The sequence below is a fragment of the Priapulus caudatus genome, unplaced genomic scaffold (genome assembly GCF_000485595.1).
Source record: "Priapulus caudatus unplaced genomic scaffold, Priapulus_caudatus-5.0.1 Scaffold1510, whole genome shotgun sequence".
NCBI classification, from domain to species: Eukaryota; Metazoa; Priapulida; class Priapulimorpha; order Priapulimorphida; family Priapulidae; genus Priapulus; species Priapulus caudatus.
Genome location: NW_014578571.1, coordinates 82607 through 86042, shown reverse-complemented (window position 1 = coordinate 86042; position 3436 = coordinate 82607).

Here is a 3436-nt window from a genome sequence, read left to right as displayed (position 1 = left end):
GCTGCTGCTGCTGCTGCTGCTGCTGCTGCTGCTGCTGCTGCTGCTGCTGCTATTACTACTGCTATTACTACGTACTGCTGCTGCTGCTACTGCTGCTACTACTAGTGCTGCTGCTACTACTACTACTACTGCTGCTGCTGCTACGGGATAAAATAATTGCAGGTATACATCACGCATGCACGCACACGCACGCACATACATGCGCGCACGGACGCAGACGACAGCGGCTGCGCTCTCGTCACGTGTCGGCGTGCTCGTCTGCGTTCATTATTCACCAAATCACCCCCTCTCCTCCGCCGCCGTCAGGAATCTCCCCCTCCCCCTCCGCCGCCGTCACGAATCTCCCCCTCCCCCTCCACCTCCGCCGCTGTCGCCGTTATAAACGCCCTTAATTGTTAGTTAGAGATTTACGGCCGTCGTAACGCGACCTGTATATATCCCGTAGTTAGTAATGAGCGGCAGGTCCTGGGATAACAACAGCTTCTATATATACTGAAACTGTGAAAAACGGCAGCCGCGGTTCCCGGCAAGATACCCCTTAACACCTGCAGACATATAGAGTAATTTATGTCATGATAATGGTCATAATTGTTTCTATATTGGTCAGTGTAAAGTCGCGAATATTTTAATATTTGGCGGCCATTTTGAAAAATATGAAATCGGTATTCATTTTATTTTGTTACGTAGGCGATCCTACTACCTACCGCTGAGCAAGATTTTGTTTTTAATGAAAAGTGTAGGCCTACATTTGTTCTTTCTCATATATTCTTCAAAATAGTAATCACTGTCTCGTTTTTTTTTTACTTTTGTTGATGGAAGGCTGACACGAAAGCCCATAGTAATAAACATGTCAACCTATGTGAGTGGGTGCACGAACGTGTGAGCATACACCCGGTATACGACCTATGTAAGTGGTTTACTTTACAACTAATACAAGGTTTATTCTGCTAATTTTGCGCGCTGAGTGGTCGTCGTGGAGGAAATGACGTCTCAGTACGGCATGTTGGGATATGCGATAACGACTTTTCTCTCGAATTACGATTCACGCGGTATCATCGAGAGAAACGTAACACATAATAATAAAAGATCTATTGTCACACGCATATTGCGCTTGAACTGCCTATATATAGGTAGTAAAGACGCGTTTACTAACACGATCGACAATACTAACATATAGTGTTACGTTGTGGAACGTTTCGTGAAAGATTTATTTGCTCTAGATTACATACACATGATTCCAACAGGTGACTTGGGGTGGGGTGGGGTGGGGGCTGTAGCCTTCCCATAATCTCCACCACCCCCGCCTAAAAAGACATCTCAATATTAATAATGAAAGATAGTGTCTTTCCCATGCAAGCGCAGCTTCAACAGAAGTCGCCCTAGTCCCTCTCTCACAATCACACTCCCACCCCCACCTAAGACCCTTCGCGTAATTCTGGTACCGCCTGCGGTTTCTTGCACCATAACAGAAACAGTTACCACCCCTCCCTCTCACCCCCTGAAATTACAATCCGGTCGTACCCCCCGCGCTGCCGCTCACCGCCGTCATTGTCGCCGAACACACAAGACTACTCGCGCGTGACATTTCTCTCTCAAAGCGCCGCCGACGACGAGAAAGATGCTACATTCGTCGGGCACGACATCAGAAATATCGACTCGCTCAAGTGCGTCCAAATTGACTCCCGTCGAAATGAAGCGATTAGGCCTTCCGTGTGGACTTCCATACGGAAACGCTCGCGCGCGAGAGAGAGAGGCGAAAAGCTCCCCCGATCGTTCTTTACGATTAGCACAGAGAGAGAGCGAGAGCGAGATAGATAGAGAAAGCGTGTGTGTCATGGCCCTGCCGACAACAATCCTTGCCCGTATTTGCCGCCGGCGGCGACGTCGCCAGGCCGTGTGATCACATCTAGCTGCCGACGCACGCGCGCATGACCGCTGCCGACGTCATCGTAATCATCCGACATTACAGCCTCTTGGAGTCTGCGTGGGGGGAGGGGGTGAAGCAATTTCAGGGTTCATAGTAGTAAGACACATGTTGAAATAAGGACTTTTCTGGAGGCCAAAATAAGACTTTTTTACGCGATTTCTGTACACTAATAATATTTATATACACAATTGCACAGCAGATTTAATTATTCCGTATTATATATACAACAATTCTTACTCTAAGTCGAGAACAGTTTATAAAACAATTTATATATAATATTGTAGGTTGCAAAAAATAATGACTATTAAGTACTTTTCTAAGATTTCACCAAAAATAAGTACTAATAAGGGCCCTTATTTTATGTTTGGCAAAATAAGTACTTATAAGACTTTGGAAGACCCGCTACGAACCCTGCATTTTCGGCGGCGCCCCGCGTCCCATATGCGCGGGGAAGAGGGGAGAAAACGAGGGAGAGAGTCGCGCACAATCACGCAAGGACGCATAAACGCGCACTCACGCGCAAGCACGCACGCACGCACGTATACGCGCACTCTCTCTCGCTTTCGTTCTCTCTCTCGCTCTCTCTCCCTTCCCCCCTCTCTCTCTCTCTCTTGCTCTCGCTCTCTTTCCCTCTCTTTCTCTCTCTCTCTCTCTCTCTCTCTCTCTTTCCGTAGGCGCGCTCTCTCTCCCTCTCTCTCCCCCCCTCTCCCTCTCTCTCTCTGTCTCTCTCTCTCTCTCTCTCTCTCTCTCTCTCTCTCTCTCTCTCTCTCTCTCTATCTCTCACTCTCTCACTCACCGCTACCACTACTACCACTACTACTACTACTGCTGCTGCTGCTGCTGTTGCTGCTTACTCTCTACTACTACTACTACTACTAATACTACTACTAGCTATACTACTTACTACTACTACTACTACTACCCTAACTACTACTGCTGCTGCTGTGCTGCTGCTGCTGCTGCTGCTACTAATTACTACTAATACTAACTACTACTACTACTACTACTATACTTACTACTACTACTACTACTACTACTAACTACTACTCGCAGGAGTAAGATAATGAATTGGATATATTATCTTACTCCTGTATCTACTACACTAGCTTTACTATGACTACTACTACTACTATACTACTACTACTACTAACTACTATACTACTACTATTATAACTGCTGCTGCTGCTGCTTCTGTTGCTGCTACTTACCGCTACTGCTGCGCTGCTGGCTGCTGCTGCGCTGCGCTGCTGCGCCTGCCTCATTACTACTGCTATTTACGATGCTGCCTGCTGGCTACGCTGCTTACTATAGTGCTGCGCTAACTACTACACTAACTGCTACTACTACTACACGCTGCTGCTGCCACGGGAAAAATAAATTGCAGGTATACATCACGCATGCACGCACACGCGACTGCCACATCCAATGCGCGCCGCAACGGACGCAGGACGACAGCGGGCGCGCTCGGTCGTCACGTGTCGCGTGTCGTCTGCTTTCATAATATTTCAC